At 53.0% G+C, this 12,640-nt stretch overlaps 2 pseudogenes; one reads left to right on the top strand and one right to left on the bottom strand.

Moving 5' to 3' along the window:
- Positions 1 to 1,872, top strand: part of LOC144250621 (arylsulfatase D-like) — a 7,255-nt pseudogene extending 5,383 nt beyond the window's left edge.
- Positions 1,873 to 2,024: 152 nt separating this feature from the next.
- On the bottom strand, positions 2,025 to 12,083 carry LOC144250620 (arylsulfatase D-like; annotated as a pseudogene).
- Positions 12,084 to 12,640: the final 557 nt, after the last annotated feature.

The following is a 12,640-nucleotide window of genomic DNA, read 5'->3' as shown; positions in this document are numbered from 1 at the left end:
CCTCCCCCCACCCCATTATCCCTCCTCCAAAACTCCTACTTTCTCATCTCCACCCTCCTCCATCTCATCACTCCTCCTCCTCCATCTCCTCCTTCATATACTCCCCTATTCTCCTCTTCCTCCTCCTTATCCTCATCCTCCTCCTTTTCCTCCATCTCTTCCTCCATCTCCATGTCTTCTGTCTTTTTCTACTCCTTCCTCTCCTTTTCCTTCCTCCTCCTTCTCTTCTTATCCCCTCATCCATCTCCTCTTTCTCCTCCTCCCTCTCTTCTTCCATCTTCTCTCTCTCCTTCTCTTCCTTCTCCACCCTTCCTTCTTTCCTCTTCCATCTCTTCCTTCTCCCTCTCCATTTCTCCTCTCCTTCTCTCTCTCCTCTTCCTCCTCCTCATCTCTCCTCTTCCTTCTCCTCTTCCTCAACATCTCTCCTCCTCCTCTTCCATCTCCATCTCCTCCAACTCCTCCACTTTCTCCTCATCCCTCCTCCTCCTCCTTCTCATCATCATCTTTCCCTCCATCTCCTCCTTGTCCTCGTCATTCTCTTCCCCCTTCTCCTCCTCTTCCTGCTCCTTCTTCTCCTCCTACATCTCCTCCTCCTCCTCTTGCTCCTTCTTCTCCTGCTAATCTCTTTCCTCCCCTCCTTATTCATCTCTTACTCCTCCTTTTTCTCCTCCTCTTCCTCCATCTACTCCTCCTCCTTCTCTTACTCCTCCTCTTCCTGCTTTCTCCCTTTTCTCCTCCTTCTCCATCTCCTCCTCCTTCTCCTCCTTTTTCTTTTCTCTTTCCTTCTCATCCTTCTCCTCCTCCCCCTCTCCTCCTCCTCCTCTATCTTCTCCTCCATCTCCTCATCATTCTCCTTTCCCTCTTCCTCATCTCTCCTACTCCTCCTTTTCATCATTTTCTCTCCTCCATCTCCTTTTCCTTCACCTCCTCCTTCTTCTCTGACTCCTCTGTCACTTTGTCTTCCTTCTCCTTCTCCTCCCTCTTCTCCTCCTCATCTTTCCTCCTCCTCTGCATCATCTTCATCTTTTCTCCATCTCCTCCTCCTCCTCCTCCTCCTCCTCCTCCTCCTCCTCCTCCTTCTCCATTTTTTCCTCCTATTCCTCCTCCTTCTCTTCCCCCTACTTCTCCATCTTTTCCTTCTCCTATTCCTCCTTCTCCTCCACCTCCATCTCCTCCTCCTCCTCCTCCTCCTCCTCCTCAGCCTCCTTTTTCTGCTCTTCCATCTCCTTCTTCTTCTTCTCCTCCCTCTCCTCCTCCTCCTCATCTCTCCTCTTCTTCCTCCTCTTCATCTCTCCTGCATCTCCTCCTCCTTCATCTCCTCCTCCTTCATCTCCTCCTCCTTTTATTCCTCCTCCTCCTCTTCTTCCTCCTCCTTCTTCCCCTCCTTCTCCTCTCCCCTACCACCTCCTCCTCCACATTCTCTTCCTCTTTCTCGTCCTCCTTTTCTCTTCCTTTTCCTCTTCCCCATCCTTTTTTCCCTCCTTCTCCTCCTCCTCCATCTCCTCCTCCTCCTCCTCCCTCTCCTCCTCCTCATCTCTCCTCTTCCTCCTCATCATCAACATCATCTCTTCACCTACTCCTCCTCTTCCTCCTTGTCTTTCTTTTTCATTTCCTTTCCTCCTCTTTTGTCTCTTCCTCCTCCTTCATTTTCTTTTCCTCCTTCTCCTCCTCCATCTCTTCCTCCACCTCTGTCTCTTCCTCCTCCTCTTCATCATCATCCCCCCCACCTCCTCCGTAGTCTCCATGCTCTGGGACCTCCGATGCGGACTCCTTTGGCTCCCTGTCTCTGTCCCTCCCCGTGGCTAGCCCCTCACCTCTGTAGATCCCGTTGCACCTCCCCAGCTGCTGGTGTTCATCTGTGGCCTCCAGTAACCCTCCATGATCAGAGTCCTAATAGGTGATCGATCATGGAGTTCTTCAGACAGTTCTAATCAAGGGTTTGGAGGGCTTTAACTGTGGAGAAGGTGGAAGGTGTCAGAGAGAGCACCCACACGGGTATCAGCTGGGGGCATGCGCTTCCCATTTTATGCATAAGCCACCTTGTATTGGACCGTCACAGAAAGAGCCCCCTGCCCAGAGACCACAGGGACATGTGTGATCACGGTGCTGAGACTGTCGTGCCCAGGTCTGCTTAGCACCGCGTCACCTCGAAAATCAGGAGAGACTTGCAAAGAAATATCCAGGACGTCGTCAGCAGGCATGGTTTTGATGTGCAGTGCCGGTGGGGTCAAGTGCCCTAATAAAAAGGTGAGAGGGTGGCCGGGGCGGGGAAAAGCCATGACAGATTCCAGCCCACATGGAAGGAACCACAACCAATAGCAGGAAAATTTATGATGGCCATGATTAGCAGAGCAGGGGACACCTGCAAACCCAGCAGTATCGCCCTGCACCGTGGAGACCAGCAGTCCTTCTTACCCCTGAAGGCACAGAGGCCAATTCACGAGGGATGTGAGCTGCTGTCCTCCTTGGGGACATCTGCCTCTCACATAGTTCAGATGTCAGGATATTCGTGCAAGGACATGTCACCTGACCAGTGAGGGCTTCCACGTCTCCAGGAAACCCTCGAAGATGGAAGAGTCTGCAAGTTCTTGCTTCTCTCTAGCCTGTCCCCAAGCCCCGAAAGCAGAGCCCTTTTCCTTCACGATGCTGAAAGCTAACGTTGTCTCTCTGCTTCCTGTAACCACTAAGGGTGACGCTGAATGACAGCTTCTCACAAAACTGAGTGCTAACGAAATGATTTTTTTTGTGCAAAATTAGACTATCACTGGAAAGAAATGAACAAACAAGTGACACGAGTGGGGTGTACTCTCCCCTGTTCTTGATCTTGACTTACCTACAAACCACTCCATCCCCTCCACGTTGTCTCTGTATAAACCATGGCGGCTTCTCCTGAGGAAGGCTTTCAAGGTCACCAGAGGAGTGTGGATGTGCAGCTGGGACACAAAGAGGAGAAAGGGCCTGTCCTTATTTGTGAAATTAGAAAATCACTGGAATTATGGACGGGAGATGATGGTGTCCACAGTGGACCTTGAGTGTGCTGCGTCTGTGACCTGGGTTCACCTGCTGGGATTTCACTGTGAGGGGTCCCCTCAAAAACTCATGAGTGAGACCATGCAAGAAAGTTCACAGGTAAAATTATTAGATTATGAGAGGTTTGACCTAAAAGTGGATTAATCCACTTGGATGAACTCACTAGGTGGTGACTGTAGCACGTGGGGTGTGGCTGGAGGAGGGGATCCCTGGGCTGTGCCTTTGGGGTCTCTATCCTGTCCCTGGTGAGCAGAGCTCTCTCTGCTTCCTGGTGCCCTGTCCTGAGCTGCTCTCCTCCTCCAGGCCCTTCTGCCATTTTGTTCTGCTCCCCTTGGGCCAGAGCCATGGAGTCAGTCGGCCAACCATGGACTGAACCTTGGAAACAATGAGCCCCAAATAAACTCTTCCTCCTCCAAATGTTCTTCTTGGGATCTTTGTTCACAGTGGCAATTTTGTCTGAGTAAAACAATATCCACGGTCAGTATACTACAGGAAGATATTTTGAGAGGGAGGGATGGGACACCCCACCCACCCACCCTGTGTTACAGAACATTGCCATCATTATTATTTTATTATTAGGTGCTGCTAATTTCTGACTTTCCCTAATTTATAAATTAAATATCTTCATAGGTATGTACGCATAGGGAAATAGCTATATATTGTAGTATATGTATGAATATTTATTTATTACTTATATATGAATGGTTGGGTACTCTCTCTGGGGTTTCAGGCATTCCCTGGGCCTTTGAAGGAATCCCTGATGCACGACCACTACTTGGATACTTTCCAGTGCAACCCGGTAACTCAACACAGAGATCCGAGTGTGGAAACCAATTCATACAAAGAGGTTGGACCTTTCCTTTTTCTTCTTCTTTTTTTTTTTTTAGCACCAGAGATGGAACCCAGGGGTGCTTCACCACTGAGTCCCTTCCCCAGTCCTTTTGATATTTTATTTACAGACAGAGTCTCACTGAGTCTCTTATGGCATCTCTCAGTTGCTGAGGCTGGCCTCCCACTTGCCATCCTCCTGCCTCAGCCTCCCCAGCTGCTAGGATGACAGACGTGGGCAAAGTGACTCCATAAAGAAATCCTTCAGCATATACACTGTGGAATACTATGTAGCCATGAAGAAGGATAGCTTCCTTTCATTTGTGAATGAAGTGTGAGTTTGGAACTTTTCAATGCACCTGCTGCTATGGGACCCCAGGGTAGCTCATGGCTCAAAAACTGCCCCCCCACCCCGGATCGTGAGGGTCCCCACCTTTGAATGTAGGCCGAGGCTTCCTGCAGCATCTGTCTGGTGGTGCTCCCCACATCCATGGGCTGCTCGGTGACCTGGTGGTTCCGCATGAGCACACAGTTTTCCAGAGTCGCAGGAACCCACAGCTAGAGAACCACGTGGTGAAGACGATGCTGGCCGTGCGCCTGAACTGCGGTCTAGGGATCCGAGAGGAGGCCACTGAATTTGGCAGCCAAGAGCCTCAGGATGCCCAGAGCCAGGATTCGAGTGTAGCAGCTGAACCGGGCAGCCACTGTGACCCCCAGCTCTGGGGGCCTGTCAGGGTCGCAGTTGTTGATCAGGTTGAAGGGCAGTCCATAGAAGTAGTGGAAGCTGTAGTTCAGCGGGTGGTGGCAGTGGTCACCGCGGGACGTGCAGCTCACGCCCTGGTGCCACTTTCCTGCGAGTGGGGGTAGGTGGTCAGCCACACAAAGGGTGCACGCTGTTGCCTGGGACAAAGAACCTGGGTCCATTTGGATGCGGTCAGGGGAAAGAAAACCTCCAAAGAGCAGATCCTGAATCAGCAGAGGCTATGAGTGACCTCAACCAAGACTTGCTTTTGGTTTTGGGTACCAGGGATTGAACTCAGGGCCACTCAACCCCCGAGCCCCATCCCCGACCCTTTTTGTGTTTTATTTAGAGACAGAGTCTCGCTGAGTTACTTGGGGCCTCGCTAAACTGCTGAGGTGGGCCTCTAACTTGCGGTCCTCCTGCCTCAGCCTCCCAAGCTACTGGAATTACAGGTGGTGGAGCCAGGCTCTGAAGAGCTTTCTGATTTCTTGGGGCTGAAGAAGATAGACAGGTACATAGAAGGAAAGAAGGCAAAATATATATCAAAGAACCCCAAACCTCTGCAATGAGGAGAACTTCTGAACTGAAAACCATCCGAGAGGGCCGGAGTGGAGCCAGATACCAACTCAGGAGGTGGAGAAGGATGAAAGTTTTTTTTTTTTTCCTCTAGAGGAAATTGGTCCCTTGACAATTGGATGGGAGGGGAATCAGGTGTTCAAATACTTACAAGGCTGGTGGCATAGCCTTGCTCCTTTGGGATTTTTGCAAAAGTGGTTTCGTTGGCAGGAAGCCTGCCTGAGCCTGCATTCCAGCAGAGGACCAGGTACTCATCGTTGTCCATTCCTGCGGATCCCACGGCAGAGCAAGGTTTATGTTCCCTTTGCCAGGAATAGGTCTTAGCAAAGGGATTCTGGCCACCAGAGGACAGTGGGCAAGAATCTGGCTGTCAGCACTTGGGGAAGGTGGGGAGGTGGTGCTCTGGGTAGGGAGTGGGTGCAGATCAGAGAGGTTGTTGAATGTGCTATTGTGCACAGCATGACCCCACCACTGAGCATCATCTGCCCCAATGTCAGCTGCATAAGTTGGACACACCTTGCCTATCATGAGGACCAACCCAGTATATCTATCTATCTATCTATCTATCTATCTATCTATCTATCTATCTATCATTACCTATCATCCAGGTACCATTACGTTGCATCTATCCCCTTTCTATCCACACATCATTTATCTGTCACCTGTATGTGCATTATGCATCTGTCACCTCCATATACCTCTATAACCCATCATTAGCTATCACCTATTCCTCTATTATCTATTGACAGGGTTGCTATCAATTGAGCATCATTAATCCATCTTCCTTCATTGATGGTATCACCATCATCATTTATGGAGCATTGTATCTCACTTGTCAATCACCGTATTTCTGCTTCTCATCTACCAATGATGGTGGTCATCCCGTCCCAGAAAGCTTCCTCTGCACAGCCTACCAAGGGCACCTACCTGGCAATTTGATGAGACAAGAGCTGGTACGTGGAAAATACCAGAAGGAAAAGAACCTTTCTCCTGTACTAGACATGCACAGACATTTGTGTTGGGTGTTTTTTCCCTGAGCATTTTTTTTCTCTGAGTATCAGCACGATTCCAGCAGAACCTGCAGCGTGCTGTGTGTCCCAGATCAGCTAGGGACGATCTAGACCTCAAGAAGAGGTGTGTGGTTATCTGTGACTCCCATTTGATTAACCCAGGGGTACCTAACCCCTGAGCCCCCTCTGTAGCCCTATTTTGCATTTTACTTAGAGACAGTGTCTCATTGAGTTGCTTAGGGCCTCCTTTTGGCTGAGGCTGGCTTTGAACTCGTGATCCTCCTGCCTCAGCCTCCCAACTGCTGGGATGACAGGCATGCGCCACCATGCCCGGTATTGTGCGTGGGTTTTAACGCCCACGGGGGCTGAGGGTCATGAAGGGTGAGGGCATACGAGGTCCTGTTTGGAGCACACACTGCAGGAAGGAGACAGGAGGGCACATTAGCTTTCAATTTTCCAGTCTCTGCGGGATCCCTACCCAGCCAGAGCAGTGATGGGTCCAGGCTGCAGCAGGGAGCTGCTGTCCACAGTCCCTGAGACACCCACCTGATTGGAGTGACTCTGTTCCGGGTACAAAGGGGGCGGGGGGGGCCGCCAGGTGCTGGGTGAGTCTCACGCCCTCCTTCTTCAGCCGGTCGATATTGTGAGTCCTGAGAAAATCAGATGAATGTAACTTGGGAAAGGTTTGGGAATGCTCTGGGCTTCAGAAGAGGCCTGCATGGAACTTCCCGGGGCTGTGTGGCACCTGTCTTAGTGCGCCCACTTCTCTGACTTTGCAAAGGACAGATGAGGCTCACCCTGGGCGGTTCCTCCTACAGCCCTCCCCCCACCTCAGCTGTTGCCAAAGCTACAAAGGGCACCCCAGATTTTGAATTTTGGCTTTGGCCTGGGAGGCTGGCACAGAGACACCTTGGCCGTTTCACTTTCTGGGAGTCATGAATGACAGATGTTGCACAGTGATTATAAACACGGGCTGTGAGAGACACTTTTGTCCAGCTGGGGAATGATGTGGGTTCTGAGCCCAGGCAGTCTGGGCTCAGCCAGGACCTTAGGTGGGTTCGGGATACAAAATGCACATCTGCATGGTGTCATTCTCCTCTTAGGGTGGGTTATGGGGGACCCCTTGTCACAATAACTCTGTGGTTACATCGCAGGGCTTCTTATAGGAAGATGGACCCCACAAAATTACATTTGAAGGAAGAGATGACCGATATCACACACAAAGGCAAAGTTTTTGGCTTTTTCTTATTTTGGAGGGGGTATGCAACCCAGGGGTCTTGTATGCTTTAAATATCCCATCAGCATCCACGAAGGGTGCACCCTGAGTTTCCTACCAGGTTTCTCAGGTGCAAAATTCAAAGAGAAGATAAAACACTTCACCTAAGAGCTTTTGCAGTCAGACGTGCAAAAATAGATTGAGAATCTTACTGTGGATAAGAATCCCAAAGGCAGTGACCCAGCCCCTAGAGCTCAAGGAATTCCCCACGGACTGTCAGATGACAGGTGCTACTCTCTTCCCTTCTCCCTTGGAGGAGGCTGCATCTGGTGGGAGCTAATCTATAAAAGCTCAGACTTTGTTCTTCATGCGCCTAAAGCTGACCTCTCAGTGACCTCCCATAAGAAAAGTTTTGCTCCCCTGAGGACAACTGGAAAAGTGCAGAGACACTGGAGGTGTCCCACTTTGAGATGTGGTGCTATTGGTGAGCAGCAGGTGGAGACCAGAAATGTAGGTCAACATCCTACAATGCACAGGATGGGCCCATCACACAGAGTGATCTGGGTCACTGTACCAGTAGGACCAAGGCTAAAGAAACTTGTCAGTCCTTCCATCCATCCATCCACTCACCCACCCACCCATTCATCCACCATTCAACCATCCATACATACATACACCCATTCACCCATTTGCCCATCCACCCACCCATCTGCCCACCCATCCACCCACTCATCCATCCATCCACCCACCAAGCCACCCATCCATCCACTCATCCACCGATCTATCCATCCATCCACTCACCCACCTATCCACCCATCCACCCATCTATCCATCTATCCGTCCACCCACCCACCTATCCACCCATCCACCCATCTATCCATCCACCGACCCACCCACCCACCATCCACCCATCCATCCATCCATCCATCCATCCATCCATCCATCCAGGCAACCATCCATCCATCCATCCATCCATCTATCCATCCACCCATCTATCCATCCATCCATCCATCCAGGCAATCATCTATCCATCTACCCATCTATCCATCCACCCACCCACCCACCATCCACCCATCTATCCATCCATCTATCCACCCACCCATTCATCTATCCACCTATGGTGGATGGGCAAATAGACAAATGGATGATGCCTGGATGAAAACATGGACAGATGGGTGGGTGGAGGAATGGCTCATTCATAAATGGATACCTAAGATTCAGGCTGATGGATTTGGGGTAAAATTCTAGTGATTTGCTAACCCTGAGAATAAAGGACTCAGAACTGAGTACAAATTTACAAGCCTGTGTGTAACCCTCTACCCAGTTTAGACAAAATAAGAAAATACCCCACACTCTCTAAGATCCTCTGGCCTCCAAATACCCCCATTCAGACCTTCTCCTGGACACCATTTTGGCCCTGGGTCCCCCCGCACCCCACTAAGACATGCGTTTTGCCCTAGTCCCCAGTCATACTGGGGATCAGGGTTTCTGTGAACACAGGATATGTGAGTATCTTTTGGACTCACTGCTTTCAAATCCTTTGGGTCTGAACTCAGCAGTGGCATTGCTGGGTCATATTGTGATTCAATCTTAAGCTTTTGAGGGGCCACTATATTGTTCTGCCAGGGGCCACCTGGAGCCCCAGGAGCTGGAGAGGCAGGAGGAGCCTCCCTGGAGCCCATGGAGGGAGCTCAGCCTGGGACTCTGGTCTCAGCCTCCGCCTCCAGGGCTGGGGGAGGGGTGGTGGTGCCTGGATTACATTTAAGTCTCTGTGTTTTTGGTTATTTATTACAGCAGCCCCAGAAAAACCGTTACACATCCAGCAGGGCTCTCACCTCGTTTGAGTGGGCTAAGACCCTATTTTTACTGTTGGAAAATAATCATTTTTGGTGCTGAGTTCTGCAGCACTAAGAAATTTCATTTGCACTGGATTTTAAGTGAATTATTCCACGAAACTGCACACAAGGCAGCACCCCACCACCCAAACCACACTCTACCTCAGTGTAAGGTTCCCATAGCAACCAACATCCCTGATGCCCAGAGCATCTGCCAAGTCCAGCAGGATGTTTGGCTTCAGTGATTTCTGCTCACAGGTCTGCAGAAGCCAAAATACAAGGAGGAGAAGCAGAGTGGAGTCCCTGCAGAGGAAATAAATGTACAGGATTTGGCATGCAAAGTTTACACCATGCATATGTAGAGGTCAGGGGTCTGGTGAGGGATTGAACCAAGCTCCTATGACGCCAACTGAGCCCCAAGAGAATTATCCAGTTGTGGGAAGCCTCTGGTTTTGCAGGGAATCCAGCAGCCCAAAGATAACCAGGGTGGAGTCCCTACTGCTAATGGCTAATCAAGACCAAAGCTGAGAGAGGTCCATTTCCCCCCTGCACCCAAACTGGAGATTCTCAGCAAGCAATAAGACACTGAGGCCTCCTAATAACAAAGTTCCCTCCACTTTTTTTTTAATATTTATTTTTTAGTTTTCCGCGGACACAACATCTTTGTTGGTATGTGGTGCTGGGGATCGAACCCGGGACACACGCTTGCCAGGCGAGCGCGCTACCGCTTGAGCCACATCCCCAGCCCCAAGTTCCCTCCACTTTAACCTCATGCAAACAGCAGAGGTCCCCTCTTTATCCTCTGGGGACACATTCCAAAAATCTCAGAGGATGTTGAAAGTTCAGTTAGTACCTAACGCTATATAGACTATACTTTTCAAGTATATATAGATGCCTGTCATTACATATAATTTATAATCTAGGCAGGGCACTAGCAGGACCAGACTCACAGGGACACTAGGATTTTAAACCACAGATGGGGGATTCAAAGCAACCCCAGAGACGCAGTGCAGCCGGCAGAGAAGAGAGTCCCTGAGCCTCTGAACAGGGGGCCAGGCGCCCCACCGCCCCAGCGACTACTAGGAGCTTCACTGACGGGTCCTGGGCTCCACCCGCCCCAGAACCCAGAGGGACTCAGCTATCCAGGACGCGCTGGGGGTGGGGCAACCGGGGAGAGCAGGTGGGCGGAGTCACTATGACGTCACAATGTGGGGGGAGGGTAGCCAGAGGAAAGGGGCTGGGGCTGGCATAGAACTTGTGCGCCCTGGGGCAGGGGGACTGGAGGAGGCCGGTCCCACTGCTGGAGGATCAGGCCACGCGAGGGCGCAGTGGGCAGACTGGAAGACCCAGAGCAGGACTGGCGTGTCCTAGCGTGGGGGGGTGGGCAGCTGTGGCGGGGGGCGGGGATGAGGGAAAGTCAAGGGTCCGCACCCTGTGGTTTTTAGTGGGCGGTGGGGGAGGGTCATAAGGCCATGCACAGCTGCGCTGCGGCGGGATGGGGGACTTAGGGGCCAGGAGCAGGGCGGGGCGTGTCCTAAAGTGGGGGTTTGGGCGTGCTGGGGGTGGGCCAGGGACGGGCCTGAGCGTTGGGCACCCTGGAGCTGGGACTGGGAGGGGGACGCGCCCAGGAGCTGGATGGGGCATTCCTAGGGGGACACAGGGTGGAGGGTGGTGCCGGGGCGTGTTCTAAAGTGCCCAATGGACTGCAGGGGGAGGAGCAAGGGGCGTCTCCTAGAGGGGGATGTGCTGGGGGTGGAGCAAGGGGCGTGCCTCAGTGTGAGCGGGCAACACACAGCTGAGGCTGGGAGGGGACGTGCCCAGGAGCCCACCAGGGCCTGTCTAGGGGAAGACTAGGCCTTAAGGTGGGGTGGCGCAAGAGGTGTGCCCTAGGATGGGGGACTGGAATGCTGGGGGCGGGCCTTAGTGTTGGGCACCGTGGAGCTGCCTCAGGGTGGACACTTGGTCCCAGGAGCGAAGTGGGGAGTGACTTAGGAGGGGAAGGGGCGGCGCAGGGGTCCAGTGGCTGCCCTAGTGTTGAAGGGACCATCAGTGCTAGGGGGGAAGGGAGAGAGGCCCAGGAGCAGGACAGCAGTGGCTTACACTGTTCCTGGGGACTCCCCAGCAGCATCAGGGAGGGGGCGCGGGGTGTGCGGGGGGGGGACTCAAGCCGAGCCCAAGTGGTATTTGGGGAGTGATAGGGCCAGATGGCCATATGGGGAGGGGACCGGACAGGAGTCTCAGCCAGGGTCAAGACCCTGTTGGGGGAGGGACAGGATTTTGTCTTAGAATGTGTGACAGGCCATGGCTGGGGGTGGGGACCAGGACGCGACAGGAAGATTTCGAATTTATTGGGGAGACACGGGCATCGGGCTGCGTGTCTTTAAAAATGTGTATGTGGAGGGTGTCACAGCTGTGTCAGGGTGGGGCAGGGGACTTGCCTTATAGAGATTGTGGGACTTGGCCCTGGGGAGGGGTCCTGGCTCCGAATGGGAGGGGGCAGAGCGGGTCTTAGTGGGGGGACACTGCAGCGCATCTTTGCCGACCTGGTGTGGGGGACACAGGCCATGAGGGGGCAGGGAGCGGGTCTTGGAGGCGTTCCGAGGCCCGAGGGTCTCAGCGTGGGGAGATGTGTCACCCCCTACGACCCGGGAGCAGCCCCGCTTTAGTCGCAGGCGCAGTTTCCACGGCTCAACCAGGGCCCCGCCTCCTGCTCAGCCTGCGCCCCCTCCTCCTGCTCGCCCCCTACTCCTGCTCGGCCCCCCCACCTCCTTCTGAGCCCCACCCCAGCGCTGCTCTCTGGGCCGCACAGAGAATGCGCCTGGGGCTGGGTTTTGGTTACTCGCCATTTCGGAGCACCTCGGCTTCCTTCCCAGGGTCTCGCGCTCTTCCCCTCCCCAGGCCTGAGTGGCTCAGTCCCAGGGTCCCGAGCACCTGGCGGTGGCCTAGGCACGTCCCCTGGGCCTGGGAGCGCACCTCTGCATAGATCCCATGGCTGTGCGCTGGCACCAGGGAAGGACTTTGACCCCAGATCTGGGCGCAATCCTGCCTGGGCTGGTGTCTCCGCCTACCGGGCTGGTGGGCGCGCTCCTGGACCCCGATGGGTCACTTCATCTGATTAACCTCCCAACTCTGGGCCTGGGGAGTGGCGCCTGGAAACAGATTCTCCAGGGTCCCCACCTCTTGGTGAAGCTGGGGCTTCTGGAACTGCTTATTCTGGATGGGGCACAAGCAGGGTGACTCCCCAGGCAGCCAGGGCAGCTTAGGGAACACCCCCCCCCTTTTTTTATTCCTTCCAAGGGTCTTGGGACAGCCACTCCCCCCTCATAGAATTGGTGGGAATTCAGCTCCACCAGGTTCCACATTTGGAATATCTAGGGGGCTGGACTCTTGCTCCTTTGTGCAC

The sequence above is a fragment of the Urocitellus parryii genome, chromosome 16, assembly GCF_045843805.1.
Source record: "Urocitellus parryii isolate mUroPar1 chromosome 16, mUroPar1.hap1, whole genome shotgun sequence".
Taxonomy (NCBI): Eukaryota; Metazoa; Chordata; class Mammalia; order Rodentia; family Sciuridae; genus Urocitellus; species Urocitellus parryii.
The sequence above is the reverse complement of the archived record's forward strand: the minus strand, read 5'-3'. Positions and strand labels throughout refer to the sequence as shown.